Source organism: Ovis canadensis, chromosome 13 (genome assembly GCF_042477335.2).
Source record: "Ovis canadensis isolate MfBH-ARS-UI-01 breed Bighorn chromosome 13, ARS-UI_OviCan_v2, whole genome shotgun sequence".
NCBI classification, from domain to species: domain Eukaryota; kingdom Metazoa; phylum Chordata; class Mammalia; order Artiodactyla; family Bovidae; genus Ovis; species Ovis canadensis.
In genome coordinates this window covers 70,877,040-70,902,237 of record NC_091257.1, presented here as the reverse complement: position 1 = coordinate 70,902,237, position 25,198 = coordinate 70,877,040, and positions in this window count along the sequence as shown.

The following is a 25,198-nucleotide window of genomic DNA, read 5'->3' as shown; positions in this document are numbered from 1 at the left end:
CGGGCTCAGTAGTTGTGGCGCACAGGCTCAGTGGTTGTGGAGCGCAGGCTCGGTAGTTGTGGAGCACAGGCTCAGTAGTTGTGGAGTGCAGGCTTGGTGGTTGTGGAGCACAGGCTCGGTAGTTGTGGAGCACAGGCTCAGTAGTTGTGGAGCGCAGGCTTGGTGGTTGTGGAGCACAGGCTCGGTAGTTGTGGAGCACAGGCTCAGTAGTTGTGGAGCGCAGGCTCAGTAGTTGTGGAGCACAGGCTCAGTGGTTGTGGAGCACAGGCTCAGTGGTTGTGGAGCATAGGCTCAGTGGTTGTGGAGCGCAGGCTCGGTAGTTGTGGAGTGCAGGCTCGGTAGTTGTGGTGCACGGGCTCAGTAGTTGTGGTGCACAGGCTTAGTATGTGGGTTCAGTAGTTGTGGAGCACAGGCTCAGTAGTTGTGGAGCACAGGCTCAGTAGTTGTGGTGCACAGGCTTAGTATGTGGGCTCAGTAGTTGCAGCTCCCGGCCTCTGGAGCGCAGGCTCGGTAGTTGTGGTGCACAAGCTTAGTTGCTCCATGGCATGTGGAGTCTTCATAGACCGAGGATAGAAGCCATCTCCTGCATTGGCAGGCAGATTTTTTACCACTGAGCCACCAGGGAAGCCTTAATTTGCACCTTGGACATCACAGTAATTGGAGGGTACTGCTGACATTGGACAGAGAAGGCAATGGCACCCCACTCCAGTACTCTTGCCTGGAAAATCCCATGGACAGAGGAGCCTGGTAGGCTGCAGTCCATGGGGTCACTAAGTCGGACATGACTGAGCAACTTCACTTTCACTTTTCACTATCAGGCATTGGAGAAGGAAATGGCCACCCACTCCAGTGTTCTTGCCGGGAGAATCCCAGGGACAGGGGAGCCTGGTGGGCTGCCATCTATGGGGTCGCACAGAGTGAGACACGACTGAAGCAACTTAGCAGCAGCAGCAGCAGCTGACATTGGAAGGGCAGTGTAGGGGGGCGGGGGCCGGGGAGACTCAGGGATGACCGACGTCATGCTGTGTGCCTGGGTGCTGGGCCACCCTGTGTGGTGAAGGCCTGCACACCATCCTCCACAGTGTTCATAGGTCCAGCCAGATACTCACGGAGGAATAAGCTTGTTAACAATCATCTGAGACTTGTGTCTTCATACCAGTTTGCATGGAGCACAGACATTTGTAAGACACACTGAATTTTCCAGGAGCATAACTTCCATGTGAACCTAGAGAAGATGGCACAGTTTTTCATCAGGGTGGGGGAAGCGTCACCAGGAGTTTCGCTCCATTTTACACTCTTGTCTCCGACAGCCACAACACTGACAGGTTTGCATTTCCAAATAGCTAGTTTTCATCTGTTCAGCTTTTTTAGATGCTGTGTTCACCCATGGGAAGAACCAGCTAACTATCCATGGTGTCCCCCAAGGCACTTTCTCCTGCACATTTACATTTAGAAATGCGCATCTTATTATAAATTGCTTTCCTTTCCTTTGACCTTTATATTACAGTTAGGGCATAAAATTGATTTCTTATTCAATTATATGTGTAGGTAGGTTCTGTTATTCCATTTCAGGAGCAACACATAGACTCTTAACTAATCACCGTGTGATGCTACAGATGAAAGGGCAGGTGGGAAATAACTGAGTCCCCTCCCCAAAGCACAGTGAGTGGATGGTGGTTGAGCTAAGTTGCTTGAGTCATGTCCAACTTTTTGCAACCCCATGAACTGTATAGCACACCAGGCTCCTCTGTCCATGGGATTCTCCAGGCAAGAATACTGGAGTGGGTTGCCATTTCCTTCTCCAGGGGATATTCCAGATCCAGGGATCAAACCTGTGTCTCTTATATCTCCTGTATCAGCAGAAGGGTCCTTTACCACTAGCACCAGCTAGAAGCTTCTGAGTGGCCCAGAAAAGTGATCCCTTGCCAACAAAAGCAAAACACAGACACTGAATCTACTGCAATGGTCAGGGCAAAAGTGACATGAAAAGAAAAACCAAACGAAGAAGAAGTCTATGCAGAAATAAAAACAGGTTTAAAAATCAATACATGTGTATTAGGGTTCTCCAGAGAAATGGAACCAATAGAATCTGTATACAGAGAGAGAGATTTATTATACAAGATTTATTCCTGGGATTATGAAGGCTGACAAGTCCCAGGGTTTGCAGCCGGCAAGCTGGGGACCCAGGAAACCCTGTGCTAAGAGCCAGGTAGCCTGACACCCAAGAAGTGAAGCTCCCACTCAACAACCATGGTTAAAAAAAAAAAAAAAAGACTGATTTTTCTAGTTCAAGGGAAGTTGGGCAACAGGCATTCCCTCTTCCTTGATGAATGTCAACCTTTTGGTCTATTCAGGCCTTCAACTGATTGAACAAGGCCCACCCACATTGGGGAGAGCAATCTGCTTTCCTCCATCAATTGGTTCAAATGTTAATCTCATCCAGAAACACCCACACAGACACATCCAGAAGAATGTCTGACCCAATATCAGGCACTCTGTGACCCAGTCAAGCTGAGACAGAGAATTAACTCTCAGAACAGGTAAAACTAAAGTTGCAGGATAGAGATAGGGGAACAAAGCTTCTCCTTATGAGAATCTGTACAACTTCACAAGAGACTGTTGCATCATCCAGGACCTTGATACTCAAATCAGACTTTCCATGAAATTTTCCTGGAGTTTAGGTTAGTCACAAAGAGTGCCAAGGGAACATTTCCTTAATATAGTGATTCTGAAGCCTGAATTTGACTATCAGGATGGATGTTCTGAGTCACATCTGTTTCAGTAAAATGTAGTCAGTTACTATAAGCTGGAGTTTCTCTTCCTCGGCATCACTGACATGGTGGAGCAGATCACTGTCAGTGGCAGGGCTGCTGTGTGCACTAAAGGATGTCTATCAGCATCCACTATATGTCAGTACCATCCCCTCCCAGGTGTGACAATAAAAATGTCTCCAGACACTGACACATGTCCCCTGGGGGCAAACATGCTCCCTGCCTACCTGAAGCCAAGTGCCATAAAGGGAGCCCAACAATCCACACAGTACCAGCTTCTGATATCATTTTAGTTTAATGGGAACCACGGACCCTAAGCACCCTTAGAGACAGGTAGAGAGACCGTGGATATTCTGCCCAAGAGACCCATTTCATGCCCAGAAGGCTTTAGCATCATTGTGCAGGAGACCCAGGCTAACACGTTCATCCTGCATATCTCCACGAGGGTATCAGAATCAGCTTATCCTTCCCATGGACACAACACCGGTTCCATGTGCAAAGAGGAACAGTGTCTCTAGGAACAGGATGACTGGTTCAGCCTCCAGGGCAGGAAGAACGCACGTCCTTAAACCCACCTGAAGGCATTTCCAAGAGCAGGTTTGATGGATGCTCACACATTCAACTTGAGAGATTTAAGACTCATGATTAAATCTAATCACATTAAAAGATTAATATAAAATTAGATTCAAAAATAGCTTTAAAGGACTTTTACATCCAAAAGAGTTAAGCAGAGGCTTAACAGCAGAATTTGCTCCAAGGGTAGTAACTGCTCTCCTTCTGTTTCTCCTTGGGCATGAAGTTCCCACCAAAGGCTGAAAACCTCTGACAAAGACAGACATCTCCTGGAAGATGCTAGAGGATGAAGGAGAGTCCAGGGGCCGCAACAGAACAAAGAATATTTCCTCAGGGGCAGTGTGAGCTTCCTTGTTGAAAGCTTCTGCTCTTTCCGCTAGTCTGGGACACCACCTCTCCCTCTGTTTCCCTTCTTTTCTTCTGCTGCAAGTAATGAAACCTCCCTGGATAAGAGGCCCTCAGCATGAATGATATTGCTTACTGAAGGCTCACTGTCTGCCAAACACTCAGAGCAAAACATTATTCGGATGATTTCATTAAATCCTCAGAAGAACCCCATACCTTGGGTTTGCGTGTGTGTGTCCTAAGTTGATTCAGTTGTGTCCAACTCTTTGCAACCCCATGGACTATAGCCCGCCAGTCTCCTCTGTCCATGAGATTCTCCAGATAAGAATACTGGAGTGGGTTGCTATTTCCTTCTCCAGGGGATCTTCCCAACCATGGGATCGAACTCTGTTTCCTAGTTGGCAGGCAGATTTTTTACCACTGAGCCACCAGGGAAGCCCACACAGCCCACGGCTATTAACTAAGCTACATCTCTAGTGATGTGAAGACCGTGCCCTGGAACACACCTGACCCAGCTCTGACTTTGCTTTCTCTTAAGCCCAAAGCCCAGAGTGATCTTGTTCACCATAACAGGAAAAATGCTCCTTCCAGCTGACACATCTTAGCCCAGAGGGTCATGCATCCCCTTTCCAGCCCCTTGAGGTCCCCCAACCTGCTTCCTAGACCCTCAACTGTGCCAGAGGATAAAGGTGATGATGTACTGTGAGGTCAGAGAGATGGGTGTGAGCAGGACCGGTTGGAGTGGGAACTGGCAGTCCTTTTCTGTAAAGAGCCAGAAAGTAAATATGTGTGCCTTGTAGGCCATATGGTCTCTGTCACAACTGCTCAGCTCTGTCCTGCAGCACAAGAAAGTGGCACAGATAATGTATAAATGGGTAGGTATGGGTGGGTTCTAGCTAAACTTGACTTACAAGAGCCGTCTTCCCCGAAGCAGGCATGGCCGGGAGGTAGCCAGCCTGGAACACGTCAAGGGAGGCCTCTTTTGGGTGGACCCTCCCCTTTGCTGACAAAGCACCTGGTCCTCCATGGGTTTGCAGGAATGAGCCCTGAACTAAGAAAGGGTGAATCCTTACCCATTGAAGATGCTGTTAATGTTGGTTTTCTGACACAAGTGGCTGGACCTAAGTCAGGCCAGTGCAAACCATTTTCCACCCCAAAACAAGAGTTCCTGGGACACAAGAGCCGTGTCCTACTCACCTTGGCAGGTCCCAGCCCCGCAGTTTGCAGCTCAGCGCTCAGTGAATTTTGTTAGCTTGCAATGAGATATGACATCCTTTTCAGTCCTGCCGGCAGACAGTCCCAAGCAGTCTCTTCTGTCCCCTCTGTGACGCCACATGCAAACTGGCCCGGGCACTATGAACAGCATCAACTGCTGGCAGCTCCCTGCAAAGGGATGAACCCAGTGGTGACTGCCAGCAAGTAACCTTGAGCTCCACATGAGTGTATTTCAGTCAGGTTCCCTCTACTAACAAACAGGAGACCATCGTCACAGGTGAATCCTGAGACCCTGCTCGCCCATAAAGGCAGCGAGCATGTGAAACCAGGGCACAAACGTGGTGCCCCCAGGCCCGTGGCTGCTGTCTGAGCCAACGACCATCAGCCCATCCTTGTTTGCATCTTTGATGTGTAGCTTTTCAGAAGGTAATTGACATGTAGGACGTCATCAGTGTTGGAAGCGGAAACAGAAGACACGTAGCCAAGCATTTTCTGCCTTCTCTTCGGCACAATAGGAATCAAATTGTGGCATTACCTGATCTATCAAAATTTAAAAAAAAAAAAAGTAACAAGGAGCTGCCAAAATCAGTTCTGCCATTGGCTCCTTGTTGAAACAAATGCCTTGAAAAATGTACCCCCCTTTCAGGGTAGAAGCAGCATTCATGCTCACTGGGTCGCGAGAGGCCCCCACCCTAAACCCTCACTCGGCTCTCTCTTTGTTGTCTCAGTGGGGCTTCAATCCTCCTGCTGGTTTGTGAAATGAAACGTGCTCATGGGTCCACCTTTTCCAAAAGAGCATCACTTGTGTAGGACGAGCATCCAAGGGAGACCATGAGGAGCCGACACTGCACTGGCTTTGTGGACAGTGGGACAGAGGACTGTGTGCTCACAACCAAGGTGGGGAGAGAACACGGGGCACACTGGCCGCCTGTAGGAGTCAGAGCAGTCCAGAAGTGCAGGATGGAGTCCCGGACGTCAGGTTGTAGACCCCTGGACAGCTGTGTGTCTCAGGGGTGTGGGGGGAAGCATGGCAGTGCCAGAGTCATTTTCCAGCCAGAATGACTGTTTGTAGATCTGAGAAACTGGTGTGGAGTTGGGGGAGAAGGGGAGGAATGAGGTGGGGCCAGTAGATTCCTTCTGTCCTGTCTGCTCTCCGGTTCCCTAGAGCAGGCAGCTGGCTGGATTTCCATACAATAGACATTCTTGAAAGTCCTGGAGCACTGCCCTGATTTTACGCTTCCTGGAGGCTTTTTAATCTATAAACTTATCTCTGTGGCAAACAGGGACTCAACTCCAGGCCACAGTGAATTCCAAGGACCAACATCCTGACAGAGAGTCTCACTCTGACATCACCCAGGGGTGTGGGAGAGAAAAGGTTCACCTCCTTAGGAGACCGCAGCAGCCTGTCTTCTTCAAGGACAGGTCCCAGATTCATCCTCAAGCCTATCCTTGGTGGACAATGGCTCCACAAGGGATCAGTGGCTTTTGACTGTCCAGCGTCCGTGCCACTTTCTTTCACTAAGGTTCCAGTAGACACTATCCTTAGACCTTGCTCAGCCTCTGAGATCCGGGGGGAGCCCAGGCTTGTCACTCTCTTTTCTGCAGTCCCCTGGGGAAGACTGCATGGCACAGACCTCCTGGAGCACAGCCGAAGATGGGTCATCCTGGGACTTTAACAGGAAGTCAATTCCAGAAGATTCCCCATCCTTCCACACTGCCTGACAGTATGATGCTGAAGAGGAAAAGTTGAAATTCTACATAACCTCCTGCTCCTTTTGCTTCTGTAACTCAGCTTGCTCCTTGCAAAGTCTGGATCACGTGGGTCTCAGAAAGTGGGACTCACAATACTAGGAACTGGACTTATCTCACTCACCCTTGTCCTGCTATTTGCAATCACCGGGCCCCTGCAAACCCGCAAACCTACTTAATCATGCCTGTCCGTGTATAAGAACTCTGTAACCCCTTTGTTGGGGCTCAGAGCTTGGAGTGTTAACTCCTCGGGGCCCGCCTGTGTAATAAACCTGAGTTCTCCAACTCTCCAAGCATGGTGCTTGTTTTCTCGAGTACTGGTTTCTGCAATAATGCCATCAGCCTGCTTCCCAAGGCAGCCCTCTACAGCACCCCGGGAGAAGAGTTGAGGGAGGGGTGCCCACCTATAGCAAACAAAGCTTCAAGCCTTGACATCTTTGAGCCCCCAGGTGGGGTGCAGTGAAAGGTTTTTGTTTGGACTCTTTGGTGAGAAGAATCTACAAGTTCCTATAATTCTCTCATGGTCACTGCAGCCACTTGCCACAGAAAGAGTGCCATCTGGTTCAATCAGGCCCAGCTGACCCCCTCAGTTTGTGTTCAATGGTGTCACTATAGTGCCCCCCCCTCCCCCCGCAGCCATCTGCTTAGGAGAACAGAGAACGTGGATTTCAGCATCTGGACAGCTCCTACAAGGGGGGCAGTGGATGCCTAGGACCTGGGGAGGGGGACCCATAGCCCTCCATCTCATTTCCAGCTCCAGGAACTGCTGGAGTCAGGGAGAGTGTGGGTGGATCTGAGTGGAGGAGAAAGAGACCCAAGGCCCCTGCTTCAAACAAACAAGATGCAATTGCTCACTTACTCACCCTTCTCCAGCTGTTTCAGAGGACCAGGGCTTCCCCAGCGACTCAGAGGTCAAGCATTCACCTGCAATGCAGGAGCCTCAAGAGATGCAAGTTCGACCCCTGTGCCTGAAAAATCCACTGAACAAGGGCATGGCAACTGACTCCAGTATACTTGCCTACAGAATCCTGTGGGGAGAGGAGCCTAGCAAGTTACAGTGCATGGCGATCACAAAGAGCTGGACGCAACTGAAGTGACTTAGCACACACACACACACACACACACACACACACACACGCATCAGGGTCCAGCAACAATTAGACACTGTTTAGCCAGATGCTGCCAGAAATCAAGTACATCCACCGTTTTATAAGCAGCTGAGACTGAGTCAGAAAGCACAGACCCAGACCTTGCAGAGCCTTAGCAGAGCGCCCAGTCCACAGGGCTGACACCTCCATGGGCCATGGAGCTGATTTTGACAGTTCAGCCCTTCCCTGGGCCGCGCTGTCTTATCATGTGGGTCTTTCTAGCTCTCTGCTCCCCAGTATGTCACAGAGAACATTGCACGGAAGGAGCTCAATGTTTTATTCATTTTCTGGGAACATTCTCCAAACGATCAGGGAACTGCCAATGCCCCCCCCCCCGCCTCATTTTTGAAGAAGGAGAGAAAATCACCCAAGACAATGAAACAGCGCTGCTTTTCATTTTCCTTCAGCTGCTTGATGAAGATAGACCTACATATCACACTTGCCCAGGTCAAGAGCACAGTTCAACGATTTTCAGTGACTTTACCGAGGGGTGCGACCGTCACCATTAGTCATTTCAGATGTTTTCATCCCCCCAGGAAGACCCTCCTATCCATTTGCACTCAACCTCCTCCTACCCCTGGCCCCAGAACACCACGTATCCTATCTCTGACTCTATAAATTTGCCTTTTCTGCGCATTTCATCTAAGTTGAATTGTATACTATGTGGTCCTTTGTATACGGCTTCTATCACCTGCCATAATGTCTCCAATGTTTATCCAAGCTGAGCTCATATCAGGGTGTCATTCCTGTTTGTAGAAGAATGAAACCCCGCTGTGTGAGTGTCCATCCCTCACCTGCTGGTGGGCAGTTGCAATGTTTTCAGTGGAGGTTATTTCAAAGGTGGCTCAGTAGTAAAAGAATCCGTCTGCCAATGAGGAAGATGCAACAGATACAGGTTCGATCTCTGGGTCGGGAAGATCCCCTGGAGGAGGGCATGGCAACCCACTCCAGTATTCTTCCCCAGAGAATCCTATGGACAGAGGAGCCTGGCTGGCTATAGTCTGTGGGTTCGCAAGAGTCAGACATGACTGAGCATGCCCAGCACTTACCTTTATGTAGACACATGCTTTCGTGTGTCTTGAGCAAATGCCGAGCAGTTTAATTTCTGGATCCTACCAAGTATTGCAAACAGAAACTTCTTGTATTTAAGGCCTTGACATTCACAGCAGGCACACAATTTGGGGCACAAGCTTTGAGTCTGAATCCTGTCTTGACCACTGTGTAAGCGAGTGTCAGTTCAAGCAAGTCACTCAAACCTCAGTGTTCTCATCTATAAAAGGGGGAGATATCAGCTTTGAGATATGAGATAAAGATGCTCTGGTTCCTTGTAGAGAGTAAGCGGACAGAGGGTGACCAGCAGCTGTACCCGACCCCACAGCAAGCGCCCAGGACCCGGTGCCGTTTCGATGACCAGACAGATCAGGGACAGAAGAGAGGGTGGAGAAGACAGGGAGGAGGACGGTGCTGCCACCTCCTCTGTCACTTACACAGCCTGCTGTGGGGCTGGCGGATCTCACAGCCACTGAGTCAGGAAAGGCCGCTTCCGAGCCATGGCTATTTTATTCTTTTATTTTATGGCTCAATCCTACTTTGCCTGTCATCGTTTTGGAGGTCCCCAGGTCTTTGGAAGCCCCCAGGTTCTCGCCCCTGACCTCCTCTCCTGCATCTCTGCCCCACCTCACCCGAGCCCTCACTCCAGCCGCCTCCTCATTGCGTCTCTGGGCTTCCACTTGGCTACCTTCAGTGGTGGTGTGGCGAGGAAACCTTGGCTTCCTCCTCAGCTGTTCTGTCAGTTGTCACATTGTTGTCACTTCCCATTAGTGCCCTCCCTTTGCTAATATCCAGCCTGCATTCCATGTGATGCTTCAAAAGAAACCCTCATTCTCCTGCAGCCATTTTCCCTGCTGTTCTGTCTTTTGCCAGAGAATACCTCCCTGGCTTTTCTTTTTTTTTAAATCTTCTTTGTATTTTTTAATTTTCAGTAACTGAATTTCAACCTCTATCTGTGTCAAAACCAATACTGCATAAAAAAGATAAGTATATGAAGATCTTAAAACTTAACATTCCAAATACATTTGATGGAGCTGACCTGCTGAGAGAAGAAACAAAGAGACAGTCAATGGGAACGCTGACAGAGAAACTGAGTTCTCAGACACACAGGAAATCCTTTTCATTCTTGAGTCAATCAGAAGCTGCTCAGATAAACAGCAATACCAACAACAAAGGGCAGGAGAAGGAGACGACAGAGGATGAGATGGTTGGGTGGCATCACCAACTCAAGGAACATGAGTTTGAGCAAGCTCTGGGAGATGGTAAAGGACAGGGAAGCCTGGCTTGTGGCAGTCCATAGGGTCGCAAAGAATCAGATACAACTTAGTGACTTAACAACAACATAACCAACAACAAAAACTATTTCTGAGCTTGTACTGTGTGCCCCACCCTGTTCTAAGCACCATATTCGTTTTCACACTCATCCTACAACGACTCTTTGAGATAAGGACACTCATTATTCTCATTTTACAGAGGACAAAACTGAGGCCCAGAGAGTTTAAGGACTTTGCCCAAAGTTGCGCAGCTTCACAGTCATGAAACCAGGACCCAAAGGCCAGCTGTCCCAGCCTGGAGACCACAGCCTCACACCACCTGGAGCTCCCACAACCAGGTACCCCATATTCAGACAGAGGTATGGATATTTCTGGACTGGAGTCTGGCTAGCACTCCAAAAACCTATTCCTAGCAAATGGTTAGCTTTTGTCAGAAAGTCAGCATCTTAACAACTGTTTTTAACTTAGTTTCTAGTTTTGTTGAAAAGCCCATGTATGAAATAAATACGACTTTGGACAGACTAAACATCACTGCACAATACGTGTGTATTCACTGAGAAAATATAATTTCATACACAGGTTAATTTCAGAAGACCGACAGCGTGACGGCGACTTCAGCTCTGATCTGAATCACAGGCCATTTTCCTATATCTATCCAGCCATTCTTCCCTTAAATCAACAACAGCAGAGGTGTACTGAATGGTTTCCATGTGCCAGGAGCTGAGAAATGTCCTCTATTCCTTACGCCACCCAGCCCCTTCTATAAAGAGAAAATGGAAACTCAGTGGTAAGTGGAGAGTCAGGGGTTCAAACCAGGAACGTGGGTCAGGGCCCTTCCTTTCCTCAAGCAGCCGAATCGTTCCACGAGAACATGGCACCTCCTTTACTATCACTTGTCCATTCAACACATACCTCTCGGCTCCCTGTAGGAGCCAGGCCTGTTGCCAGGGACACAGCGGTGGACAAGCCAGCACTTTCCAAGTCTCGTGGGTGCCACAGCTGAGCAGGGGAATGGACTGTTTATGTTTATCACAGCACAGCCTGTGTGATGGGAGCTGCAAGGGGGCCCTGGTGCTGAGAACACACAGCCAGGTCTTGGGAGACTTGCTGGGGACTTGGGGACCTGCTAGAGACTCCAGCTGGGGGCAGACACTCAAGAGGAAGGAAGTGGAGCGAGATCCAGGTGTCTGCCAAGTACCCAAGACCAAGTGGGATCAGCAAGCAGAAGGAACCACCGAGGGCCCAGGGCTAGAAGCCCGGAGAGGGCAGTGGGGAAGCGTGGGGTCGGGGGTGGTGAACATGGGTGGGAGGTGGTGAGTGTAGGGTGGGGGGTCGGTGAGCAGGGGTAGCTGGTGGTGAGCAGGGTGAGGGTCAGGCTGGCTGCCTTGCAGAGGATGAATCAGGGAGCAAGAGCCTTGAAAAAATGGCCAGCTGGAGGCAGCCAAGGTCTTGGGTAGAGAAGATGGGGGCTCAGAGGCTCGTGGCGGGGGAGGGTACAGCTGCAGGGGCAGGTGGGAAACAGACTTGGTGGGAATTAGGGGGTTGGGTGGACAATGAGGAGGGAGTGAGGGGAACTGGACTTGGAAAGATTTAGAGACTTGCAAAAATGCAAATTACCCATTCCTCTTCCAATTGTGCTCAGGTGTAATTTCTGCCATCTTGGATTCCAAACCCAACTGGTCTTCCAAACTCAACCTATAGCATAGCCCAGCCTTAGGTCCTGGGATGACCTGGCATTGACCCCCAGAGCCCACATTTCTTACATATCCTTCCAGACCCTCCACACATTGCCCTTACCCTTGCCTTCTGTTCATCCGTCTCTCCCTCCATCCATCCATGCCACCAAATGTATATACTATATGTCACAGGTCTGCTAAGTGCTGGCCATCCTGACTGGCATAAGCGACATAGTCCCGGCCATACTAATTACTCAAGCTGATGTGCAAGTTCCGAAATGGCAAGAGCTGAGACAAAAGTGACCGTGTCTTGGCAGTGGGGTGACTGGTCCACAGGCCACTCCCACCAAGTCCCTCCTCACCCGCTGGCCCCAGAGACACTGGGCCCTGTCCCTCAAGGCCTTGTGCATGTCTCATCCGTGTTCTGCCTGTGATAAAAGGCCTGCTCTCATTCACTGGTAGATCTTTATTTCCCACTCTGAAAACCCATCCTGGCTGATAGCATCCATCTCCCCACCCGAGGGATGTTGCAGTCACGTGTCCGAGACAGGTGACCTTGGGCTAGGAATAGCCTAGTCTGAAGCTCCATTTCCTTATCTACAAAATGGAAAAAGCAAAAGGAACTTCCTCTCTGAGTTGCTGTGATAAAAATTAAAAGGGAGAATGCATGTCCGATAACGCAAGTGCTCAGAAGACATGCGCTCTCGTTCTTTATAATGAATCTGCCCCCAAGTGGCGCACAGGGCTGAAGCCTTCAAAGCTCTGTTTCCTATTTAGGGCACATGAGAGCCCAAAAGGCAGGCACAGTGAGGGTATCTGGTTCATAAGAGAGGCCGTTACAGAGATGGCGTCCTGAGTCTTGGAAGCAGTCAGCGGGCAGCTTTCCCTTCCGAGGCGATCGATCGCAGGGTCTGTGGATGCATCACGCTCTTCTCCTAACACAGAGTCCTATCTCCTACACTGGATTAAACACTTTTAATTTACAGAGGGAGAAGGACCCATTTCAATCCTATCTTCCAGACTTCAGCTGGAGTTGTGATGCTTCCTGCCAGGACTCTTAGGAAATGACGTGATGGTTTTCCGCCTGAATCTCCCCACCTGCAGGAGCAGTGGGGAGGGAGTAGGCTGCCTCTCCCTCCCCAGGGAGCCTGGATGTCGCTCGCCTCCCCCAGGTAGCTCCTCACCCTCCCGAGCACCAGAGCTTGTGGTCAGAGGGGCAGGTCCACAGCATAGGTTGTGGGCAAGGCTTAGGCAGGATGGGGATGGAGCAGAAGTGGCAGGTGCCACCCCTGTGACCCAAGGCACATCCCATAGAGGACTCCACCACCTCGAGGGGCCGGGGTGTGCTCTGTGACCCAAGGCGCATCCCATAGAGGACTCCACCACCTCGAGGGGCCAGGGTGTGCTCTGGTGGGGGCCCAGACTAGACATTATACTGTAGTGTGTGTGGTGGGGGGAGAACAGTTCCCAGGAAGACGAGGATTTGAATTGCAAACTCAGTAGAGCAGATGGTCACCCCCATGTGGGCGGGCCCGTCCAGTCAGCTGAGGATCTGGGCAGAACAAAGACAGAGGGAGAATTGGTCCCTTCTGTAAGCGGGACCCCTCGTCCTCTCTCCCCCTGAGCCTGCACGTATGCCACCAGCTCCTCCGAGTCTCCAGTTTCAGGCAGCAGAGTGTGGGACCCCTCAGCCTCCATAATCATGCGAACTATCCCTCATAATAGATCTCCCTGGATAGATGATAGACAGATAGGCACGCAAGTAGGTAGACAGAGATTTAGATAGGTAGGTACATGTATAACAGGCAGAGAGAGAGAGATAGTAGGTAGGTAGATAGACAATAGATAGGTGTAAGGATAGACACGGATAGGTAGATGGATGAAAAATGATATGTTGATCAATCTATCCTATTACATTTCTTTGCAAAACACAGATTAATACAATACTCAACTCATATTCAGCTTTCCTTGGATTGGTCCATCCATCCATCCATCCATCCATTCATTCAACAGGTAGTCATGGATGCCTGCTATACGCTCAATTCTGCAAGGAGATGCAGGAAAAAAAAAATAGTGACGAAACATCAGATTCAAATCCTGCCCTCATAGAGTAGACTCTGTAGATTGTGGAGAAAGGTGTGGATCCAACAAGCACAGTGACAGAGCTACCAGGGAGAGGAATGTGGGGCCCCCGAGGACACATAAAATGGACTTGACCTCGTTAGGGAGATTAGGAAGGGCTTCCTGGAGGAAGTGGAATTTGAACTGAGATTTGAAGAATCAGTAAGTATGAAAAAGATGGAGAAAAGAGGGGGAAACAGTCTTAGACCAGTTTATTCAAAGGTCCCAAACAGGTATACAGAGGGGCTGACCACAGTCATGGCTTGAAGGTGAGCTGGAGCAGCGGGCTAGTTACTGGACGCTTCCTGGTGGGTTGTGGAGATCCGGGCACTGGTGAGATTGGGGAGGATGCGCCAAGCAAGGAGGAGAAGTGAAGCATGTTTATTCAGCAAACATGCCAAGTGCTGCAGCTGTGTACCGTAAGCTTTAGTGAGTCGGGAACCCAGGCTAGATTTAGTCTGCTTAAACCATCTTAAGAGTAGACTAATGTGCCTTCTAGTGACCCAGGTTAATAACACTGGATCTTATATTTTAAATCTGCTTAGAGAATAGGTCTCATCACAAGAAAAAATAATTTGTGGCTATCTGAGATGATGATGTTAACTAAACTTACTATGGTCATCATTTTTGAAATACATACATATATTCAATTATCAGGTGGTATACCTGAAACTATATGTCAAAAATAACTCAATAAAATCACATGGGGTGATAGATTAATTAATGAGCTAATTTTATAGGCAACAAAACAGAGATTTGGGCTAAGTAACCTGTCCCAGTTTTCACAGATAGAACGTGACCAACTTCGGGCACAGACGAAGGACCCCCATCACCGAGCAGGTGCCTCCAGCACTTTGTCAGACTGTGTCCCTGGGCTCCGGGTAGAACAGGCAAAAGTGAGACGATGCTCCTTTACCTGGGCGCCCAGGGCAGCCGTGGAGGCAGAAGCAGGTAGAGAAGCTAGCACATATGGCTGAATGGGGTGTCCCTTGGGTCCTGGGAAGCTGGGCTGAGACCCAGTCTGCACGCAGGATGAAAATAGGCAGGTGGCCTCACCTTTTGCAGCACGAGGCCACCAACCATCCCCCTGACATCAGTCCCTACCGGGAGGAGGCAGGAAGTGATGTCAAGAAAGGACCAGGCCTCGGAGAGGCCTATCTGTTAGCCCATTGCCTGCTGGAGGATTTTTATCTCTAAAATATAGTGTTTCTGTTAGAAGGTACACATTTTCACATCTATTAAATTGCTTTGCATGAAAGTGTACTTTCCTGGTACCATAGCAACCGCGCTTCCTAATCTGATTTAAATTTTTTACCTTGTGCTGCAGAAGCTAATGCCATTTTCTGAAGTCAGGGGCTGCGCTCTGCGCATGATGTACAATTTTAGTGAAGAAAAATAATCATTGGCTAAAAACCACTCCACTCTGCCCTGTTGGTGGGTGTTCCACACTGACGGTTACAGACATGGGTGCCAGCTACTCATCACTTCCTAGCTGGGAGATTCTGAGCAGCTTATTGAACCCCCATGAAGCTCAGCTTCTTCATCTGGAAATCAGAAATTATAATATTCTGTCTCAAAGGGCTGCTGAAAGAATTAAATGACATAAAGCACATAAAGAGCTTAGTTCTGCGTCTGACATTTATTAAGTGCAAAGTAAACATTAACCAGGGATCTCGCCTCACACAATTCCATTTCTTTATTATCAGTAATTGCAAGTTTGAATCTCCCGGTAGCAACTGGAAGGCAGTTTTCCACTGACAGCTTGTCTTCTTCTCTGGGATGCTCCAAGGAGGGGCTCGGCAGTTCCAGGAGGAAGGGGTGAAAGTCAAGATGCCAGCCCCAAGTTGCCCCATGCTATCTCGTGTGTCAGGCAAGGCTTCCTATCCCCAAATCTGCACGCTTGGTCCAGCTTTCTTGGTCTGACACTGCGCTGAATACAGAGGCTGTGGGAGGCATATACCATGGTCCTCCCTCCCAGGAGAGCAGCCCAGTCTTGGGAAACCCTTGGAAACATTCCTGAAAAGGAAGATGTCACTATGGGAAGGACCAGGTGAACATCATGCCCCATCTCACAGATGAATGTTACACCCTTCACACTCAAAAACGACAAGCAGCTTAGACAACTCACAGCTCACCCAGACCTGGGGCCAGGATGGTGGGCTCCATAAGGAGGGCTGAGAGCAAGGCATTCCTGGGGTTCCTAGACTGGCTGGCGCATCACTCAAGGTGAGGAGGGTTAAATACACATCCCAGGTGTCATGACTGAAATTGATTCTGTGAGTTCAGCACGGGGCCCTAGAACCAGTGTTTTAATCAATTACCCCAGAGGTTCTCACACAGGCGCCTTGGGAAATGCTACCAGGCATTTATACAGTCTAATGCTGTTGGAGTCATTTCAGAAAGTGCCCTGTATCTCTGAGTATTTAAAGGCAAATTATCTTGGGGCTTGGGATATACCTTAACATACCGCAGAGGGACAGAGGGACAGTGACTCTGGGAACAAAATGATCACCTGGGGACCTCTGAGTGGCAACCCATGATACCACTTTCTCTACTTTTCCGTACATTTGGATTTTTTAAATGCTGTTATAAGCTCAAGATCTAAGAAAGTTGAGAATCCCTCTTATTTTTTCCAGTTATCAGCTCCAGCCAGAAACTCTGGATTGTTGAAATATCCGCCTTCACCTTCTTTAACACATGAAGAAAACACCGTACCTGAGAAATCTTCCCTCCTACCGGCTCCCGGAGCTGCTGTGGGTAGTTCGTCTTCCCTTCACTTTCCTGTGTCTCTGGCTGACACAGCAGGTCGCATCTGCCCAGGGGGACGGCAGCTCGTAATGGGACCTGACCGATGTCAGCTGACATCACACGCCTGGATGTGGTACTGCCGCTGGGAGTTCCCGGGCTTTTTCTTCCTTCTCTTTCCATAAGCTGTGGCTCTGGCCCCTCCGGGAGTACGTGGAGGAGCACAGCTTCCTCCAACTGGCCGGGGGCTGCGGCTGCTGCCCCCACACTGGCTGTACCGGCCTTCCCCACCCACTCCTGCTCCCAAGTGTCAGGCTAGGCGGAAGGCCTCCCACCGCTTCGAGGCGCGGAGGTCGCAGAAGGAGAAGGAGGCACAGATGATGTTCCCCTGGGTGACCTCCAGGGGATGGTCCATCCAAACATGACTCAGTCTTTCATAAAGTTCTCTGGATGGAAAAGAAGCATAGTCAATCTGAGTTCAGAGCATTCAAATATTGAAATGTTAACAAATTTAAACCACCCAAACCAAAGCAAACCCCTCCTGGCCAGTTCACAGCAGCTCCAATAGCCTGAAAAACCCTCTTGCTTTCCTCTCATTGTGAGTTTCCTATTCATAGTGCCTAAGTATTTATGAAGATATACCAGCTCTCTGTACTAAGAGGCAGAGTTCACAGAATTCACAGCCTCCCTGTTCAAACCCTGTATCTGTCGACAATAATCTGTCTGGAAACTCAGAGGCTGGAATTCAAGCATAGATTTGGTTGGAGCTAGATATCAGCTGACAGGCTGGTGGTGAGGGTACCCCCAGATGCATCTGCATCCTCTGGGGTCCAGACCTGGCAAGTCATCCTGCAAGGACAGGGGAGCCTCAGCAAACACACCCCACTCTGAACAGCCCCCAGCTGCAGCTCGGGTCCTGTACATTCACCTCCCACTGGCCACAGCAAGTCCCACGATGTGAGTCTGGATCAGGTGCTGCAAACCGGGCACTGACTCATCCAAGGTGGGGAGTCCAGCCACAGGAGGGACAAGGAACCAGAGCCACCCCCTCTTCCCCTCAACATCCAGTGGGTACTCAGCAAAATCTGTATTGACTTGGGATCTAAACCTTGTGTGATCAGACCCATATACACTCCACATTTTGGAAAACTCTACTCAGTGGAGCCGCAGAATGGAGCCCTTCATTCCATCTTTAATTGCAACATAGACTCTTGCCTGCCCCACAAGAGCATCTCACGGAGGGTAGGGACCACACCTGTCCTATCTACATTCCCTTCTCTCATCAGGAAAGAGAAAACCCTAAATATCTGCTGATCAACAGGAATGACTGCATGTTGCCAGGCCTGAAACATCTGTAAGTTCCCTCATGAGGAATTTTCCATGTAGGACTGTTTTTCACCTTTTCATTGTGAACATTCTAACACACTAAAAAAGAGAGAATGGCATCATAAACCTCCATATAGCATCAATTGCTATTTAGCCATATTTGCTTCAACTGTTTTGGGCTTCAGCACTTTAAAAAGGGAATTCCTGACATTTCATCAGTGAGGGTGTGCTCTGTCGTGTCTGACTCTTTGAGACCCTATGGACTGTAGCCCGCCAGGCTCCTCTGTCTATGGGATTCTCCAGGCAAGAATACTGGAGTGGGTTGCCATTTCCCTCTCCAGGGTATCTTCCTGACCCAGGGATCGAAACAGCATCTCTTGTATCTCCCACATTGGCAGGTGAATTCCTTACCACTATGCCACCTGGGAAGCCTAACACTTCAGTACTGCTCTCTTAACAGAAGGAGACATTTACTTATAAACCACAGTACATTCTTAGATGTAGAAAAGCAAGTGTCCTCTTCTAACATCATCAAAAAACATTCATATTTAAATTTTTCCAATTGCCCCAGTAATGTTTTCTTATAATTGGTGTGTTCAGATCAAATACAGACAATGTGCACAAATCACATTTGGTTGTTTGTTATGTCACTTAAGAATCTTTTAATCAAGAAAAATCCACACTTTTCTATGCTTGTCATGGACATAGGGATGTATCTGATTGTAATCTGCTCAACAGCCTTACAGCAAAATTGTAATTACCCCCATTTTCCAGTGAAAACACTGAGGCTCAAAGAGTTGGTATAGCTCAAAGCAGCAGCTGATATTCATTGAGTTACTGGCATTAAAAGGCCATGTGTTTTCATCTCAAAACAGTGCTCTTTTTCTGTCATTTCCATGTGAAGGGAGGAGGAGGAAAGATCCTAAAACTTTTTCTTTAACGTTTTAAAAAGCACCTTTAATATTGATTTTCAACACATTCTGACAGAGCTCGGCTGTTTCTGTTTTCTGTAGAGGAAACAGTGACAATCCTACCCTGAGGGCAAAGCAGTGATATTTTCCCAGCTGAGATCTGTGCCAGGCAGGAACCAGTCACTAAGTAAATAAGGCTGAGGTTTTTAATCTTCAGAAGTATAGGAGTTTTCAGACTATGCCAACGACCAAACTCAAAAGCCAGTCCATCTTCACTATTTACAAAATTGGAACACCTACAGAATAAGTGAAAATCGTTCAGTTGTGTCCGACTCTTTGCAACCCCATGAACTGTAGCCCGCCAGGCTCCTCTGTCCATGGAATTCTCCAGACCAGAATACTGGAATGGGAAGCCATTCTCCAAGGAACCTTCCCAACCCAGAGATCAAACCCAGGTTTCCCACACTGGAGGCGAATTCTTTATGTCTGAGCCGCCAGGGAAGCCCTATGGGATAAATGATCTGCAAAAAACAACAGAGCTGCCTAAGGTCCACTTTGATACGTGAATATGTCCCTGATGGGTTAGTCTCTAAGCCCTGTCTGACTCTGCAACCCCATGGACTGTAGCCCACCAGGGTCCTCTGTCCATGGGATTTTCCTAGCAAGACTTTGGAGTGGGTTGCCATTTCCTTCTCCAAGGGATCACCCTGACCCAGGGATCAAACCTGGGTCTCCTGCACTGCAAGTGAATTCTTTACCAACTGGGTCACCAGGGAAAACCCCAAATGTATTCCTGTTTCTCCCCAACCCACTCCCTCAAAAGGGCATGTGTCTTTTGAAATCCTTTGAAATGTAGGAAATCATTATGGAGATTGGTACCAGGAGTATTAAGGTTTACAAGGGTGAATCCTTCCTTCCAGTTCTCTTAGGTAAGCTTCCTTTGCAGAGAGAGATTTGCTGAGCAGTTTCTCTATCAGCAAACGCTGACTGATAAAAGCTCAATAGCTTTGAGAATTGGGTTACAGGCTCTTTCCATCTGCACTCACCAGGAGCACAATTGAGTTTCAAAATTTCTTTCCTTCCAGATTGCCACAACTTAGGAAATCATGTCTGAAATTTTGATGCCTGGTGAATGATTTTTTTAAATGTATGTTCCCAGAATATCCCATGGGTATTTAATAGAAGAAACAAAAAATTCCAAATCTCTGAAAGTTTTCTTTTAGCTCTGGTGGCAGGCTACAGTCCGTGGGGTCGCAAAGAGTAGGACATGACTGAGCGAGTAACACACTCCTTACACTGTGCTCAGTTAAGTTGTCCAGAAAGTCAGTCCACAAAAGGACCTTAGAAAGGTAGGATGGAAGACCTGTGTACCAAGGAGGCAGCCTCAGGAACCTCGGAGATCTGAAGCGGATCGTGTGAACCCCTGAGAAATCAGGCTGAGAATTCCAAAATCTCCCTGCTCAAAAGATGGTTTTAAACTATTCTTCAGTCTTAGTTCAGATTTTCAAAATTCTTCCAAAGATATAGATTTTCTTTTTTAAGTAGAAACAAGAATGTCATGAAAATCTGCTAAATAAAACTATAGAAGGGAGAAGGATAAATCAGGAGGTTGGAATTGACATATACACACACTGCTATGTACAAAATAGGTAACTAATAAGGACCAGCACAGGGAACTCTACTCAATACTCTGTAATGAATAGAATCTAAAAAAGAGTGGATACATGTATATGTGTAACTGATTCACTTTGCTGTACACCCGAAACAAACACACCATTGCAAATCAACTATACTCCAATAAAAATTAAATTTAAAAATACAGAAAATAAGGGAAAATGTGTTGGGACCAACAGAAGTCTAATACGAAGGAACAGGTGTGAGTGGACATTCTGATGAGCAAAGCAGAGTCGCCAAGACAGAGCTCACCTGTGAGAGTGGTTCACTTTGACTGGTAATGTTGCAACAGTGCATGTCCAATCATATGAGGAGACCCGACTTTAACTACTGAAGTTTCTGTTGAAGTTGGAAGATCCATTTCATTCTTCCTCCAACTTTACACCACAACCAATTTCCAAACAAGATCCAAAGATTAATATTCCCTTCACCAAAGTCTAAAAATTTCAGCCAGGAAATTTTTCCAGAACAGAATCTAAGAAAAGCTGAGTCAAGACTTTAGATGCTCTGGGACAATTCCAGCTTTCCCTAACACCCGCTCCATGGGAGATGGAGTGCTTATGCGTTGGAATTTTTCACTGACGAGACCTTAGCTGGCAATGAGCTATGTTTGCATGCTAAGTCGCTTCAGTCAGGTATCTGACTCTTTGCAACCCGATGGACCATAGCCTGCCAGATTCCTCTGTCTGTGGCATTCTCCAGGGAAGAACACTGGAGTGGGTTGCCATATCCAAAGCTAAGTTTGGGAAAAATCAATAATAATTGTGAATAATATGGAAAAAGCTTTGAAAATGCCCTGCCATCTGTGTTCACACTCCTAACATCAGAGTCAAAGCCTGACCTTGCTCTGGGCTGGAGCCAGACTTCCCTCCTCTACTTGACACATAACCTTTTCCTCCTCCCAACAGCTGCACCAACATTCAGTCAGATCTGATAGTGCGGGCTTCATGAGGAAGAGGAAGGGACCCCTCGAGTCTCCCCAGATTGGCTAAGGATTCCCTTCACACTATATTCCCACTCTGAAGACCCATCACTGGAAACACAACCTCAAATCCATCCAGGGAGAATCGATAACAAATCAACAGCTATTCACTCAGCTTTATTGGCATAACCAAGTGAGGCAACCAAAAATCACTGAGAGTGGGTCAGGCAGTAGGAAACAAGCCACCTCTGGACTTCATGCTCATGTGATAATTCCACGGGCAACCAAGGGCAGGACAAATGGTAACTCAGAAGGATGCTTCCTCAAGATGCAAAGTCATGTTTCACTTCACTTACAGCTGATGCAGCTGATCAGTCTTAACCTCACCATAACTCAGGAGCCCAGGAGAACCTTCCAGAAAGCACAGGCACAACGGTCTTTTGAACAGACTTGTGATTTCTGGGCACTAAAATCCTTTGGAGACTCTGCTTTGATTTGTGGGTTTGAGAAGTGGTTCATTTTCCAGGATACTTTTTCTGGACTCTCCTAATGATACTTCAGTAATGGCATCCATGTTGCTATCAATGGCACCCGGGGTGCTTGTTGGAGCTCAGTGATCGCCCAGAATGGCTTTGGGGTTTGTACTCTCCAGCATCCTGGAAAGGGGAAAAAAGCTTTTGATGTTAGCTCACCATATGGTGTCATTGCAAACGCTAACATTTATTTAAAAACTCAAACATCGTGATTTCAAAAAAAGACAACCCAGAATACAGAGAAAGAATGAAATTAAATCCTTTCCTTTCCTTGAAATTCTGTATTTTCTGGCCACAGAATCACACTAACACTTTGGGTTTTATCATCGAGTTTAGAACAAATGCCTCCTGCAGCATGGAGATTACCTTTAAATGCCCACTTTGATGCTGAGATAAAGAACCATCCAGCTACTCAAAGGTTCCCCCACACACACATTTCCAGCTGTGTTTTATGCATTACAATTATTTGAAAACGACTGATGAGAGTCAGACATCATTCTGATTCTACTCTAAGGACCTCCCTGTCAAAAGCTGTGAAGTAGTACCCACAGGTGCCCGTTTCTGGGTCAAGTCCAAACTCCATCAACACAATGCACATTTCAGAAGACAGTCTAAGGAACCTGAATTGTCCTTGATTCTGAGAAAAATAGGTTATAATTCCAAACATCTGTTTCTTGCAAATACCACCACTTAAATAAGTGCAGAGTTCACCTTCTGAAGACAAAGTTATATGATTTTGCCTAAAACAACTGGTGGACACAGAAGCTGGCTGTCAGGGGACATGACCATCTGACTGCTCCCCTTGGGACAGCCGGGTTGACAGCTAAGTGCACAGGAGGCTCCGGTGTGACAATGGCAGAGAGTGAGGGCCAGTGGTGGACAGTTTGCAAAAGCAGTCCCACTTGGTGCTGTCAGGACTCTCCCTGTGGGAACTTGGCTGCCCCTCCAGTGGAGATAGGGAGCCTGTATTCTCAGCCCTTCAGAGTAGGCTGGAACTATGGCTGGCTGGGCCAAGAGGGGCTACACTTGGAAGCCTCTGAAGCCTTGAGAGGCTCTGCTCGATCTTCTGAAACCTGGCCTGGCTCACAGAGCAAGCCTGTCTGGCTTACCAGAGGAGAAGAGATTGCATGGAGAAGATCCCAGGTACCACAGTGGATATCAGCCACCCAAAAGAAGGGGTTGCCTAGGCAACTGCAGTGGACCTCAGAGAGAAGAGAGAGCCCAGCTGAGAACACGTGAATCACCTAACTCAGCCCAGCCCCACAGCCGAGCCTCAAAATCAAGAGTTAAATATTATTTTTATGCTTTGAGGCAATTATTTTAAGTCACCAATTTCTAGGATGGTTTGTTATACAGGAGGAATAACCAGTACAGACCCAGTAATACTCACCTCTCTCTCCATCCCCCTCTCACCTCTCTGTCTCGGTCTCTCTTAGCCCCCACCTCTCTCATCTATATCTCTCCATCAGCACCTCCATCTCCATCTCTCTCCACAGTCTTCTAAACCCACTGCTGTACCTCCAGGACAGAGGAGGTATCTGATCTGGGCATGAGATTGGAGGACACAATTAAGATCACGTTTGTCAAACATTAGAGTCTATGGAACTGAGCAAAAAGCTTAGAAATGAGCAAAAAGACCCAAACTCTTCTGTGCGTCTATATGCATTTACCATATAAGAAATTAAAGCTGTTTGTTGTTGTTTAGTTGCTAAGTAGTGTCTGACTTTTTGCAACCCCATGGACTGTAGCATATCGGGCTTCCTTGTCCTTTACTATCTCCTGGAGTTTACTCAAATTCATGTCCATTGAGTCAATGATACCATCCAACCATCTCATCCTCTTCTCCCCAAGCCTTCAATCTTTCCCAGCATCAGGGTCTTTTCCAAAGTAAAGCTGAGAAGATTTTGGGCATACATACCAAGGAAACCAGAATTGAAAGAGACACATGTACCCCAATGTTCATCGCAGCACTGTTTATAATAGCCAGGACATGGAAGCAACCTAGATGTCCATCAGCAGATGAATGGATAAGAAAGCTGTGGTACATATACACAATGGAGTATTACTCAGCCATTAAAAAGAATACATTTGAATCAGTTCTAATGAGGTGGATGAAACTGGAGCCAATTATACAGAGTGAAGTAAGCCAGAAAGAAAAACACCAATACAGTATACTAATGCATATATATGGAATTTAGAAAGACGGTAATGATAACCCTGTATGCAAGACAGCAAAAGAGACACAGGTGCATCGAACAGTCTTTTGGCCTCTGTGGGAGAGGGAGAGGGTGGGATGATTTGGGAGAATGGCATTGAAACATGTATAATATCATATAAGAAACGAATCACCAGTCTAGGTTCGCTGCCAGATACAGGATGCTTGGGGCTTGTGCACTGGGATGACCAAGAAGGATGGTATGGGGAGGGAGGTGGGAGGGGGTTTCAGGATTGGGAACACATGTATACCCATGGCGGATTCATGTTGATGTATGGCAAAACCAATACAATATTGTAAAGTAAGAAAAAAAATTTTTTAATCTCCAGAAAAAGCAATCACCCCTTAGCCATCAGATGACATCACTCTATTTGTTGTGCACCCCCAAACCTCACTGTTCACTTTAAAAAAAAAAACTTAGAGTAAGGGAGACAAATAATCTTTAGTGTTGTTATGAAAATAAGGCTTTCTTCACAGATTCTGGAGAACCTCTGAGCTAAACTGAAATAAAAAGGAATCAGTGAGACCATCATCAAGGACATTCCTCAGATGTCACACTGCTTCCCAGTTCTGTCTGCAGGATTGTGCTTGTGAAGATAATAATCAGAATATAAACATGAAAAGACTTGCTCATTAGAAAGCTCAGACATTTACTACACAATGGTAAATGCATACTGTTAATAAGCATTCATATAGGGTAAACACTCTAAAATTATTATAATCATGGCATCTCCATGGTAATATTTATTTATAATGAATTATATGCTTACAGGGGAATTTATTGAGCTAAGTGGAGAACTAATTATGGGAAGCATATTTAGATCTTCAATAAAGTAGCTCTTGCTTGTTCTAAATGACAATTGTTTGAAGATCATCTGCTATTTTTTTAAGTTATGGTTGGCACCCAGGTGTCCTCCCTGGGAAATGCCATGTAGTTCCTTTCCTGTTCA